The sequence below is a fragment of the Xiphophorus couchianus genome, chromosome 3, assembly GCF_001444195.1.
Source record: "Xiphophorus couchianus chromosome 3, X_couchianus-1.0, whole genome shotgun sequence".
Taxonomy (NCBI): Eukaryota; Metazoa; Chordata; class Actinopteri; order Cyprinodontiformes; family Poeciliidae; genus Xiphophorus; species Xiphophorus couchianus.
In genome coordinates, this window is record NC_040230.1 from 857,893 (window position 1) to 858,383 (window position 491).

The window sequence follows — 491 nt, forward strand, 5'->3', positions numbered from 1 at the left end:
CTGTATTCACCCTGTGCATGAAAAATGACAATAAAGTCAGTCTAAGTCTAAGAATGAGTTTCCACATGACACAGAACTCCTCCAGATACCAAGAGCAAAATATTCTCCCTGATTTGTAGAACTCAGTTAAAATAAACTAAAGAGTTATTAAAAATTGTCAGGCAGCAGAGTTAGGAGTTATTTCTTCTCACTCTGAGCCTCGTCACAGCAGGAGGTCTGGAGTACGAAGACGGAGCGAAGGAACGTATCAGTGTTCATCACTAAACCAGAGAAAATCTGACCTAAACCAAACCAAACAAAAACTAAAGTGTTTAGTTCAACTAAGACGAGAAAAACCAAGTTTCTGTGAGACGGAACAAATCTGATTATCACAGATCAAATGATCAATTATCAAAATCTGATGTTCAGCAAAACACATTTAATAGATTTATTTTCATATTTATCTTGATCAGATTTTTATGATTTGGTCTTTAATCCAAACAGAGCAGTGA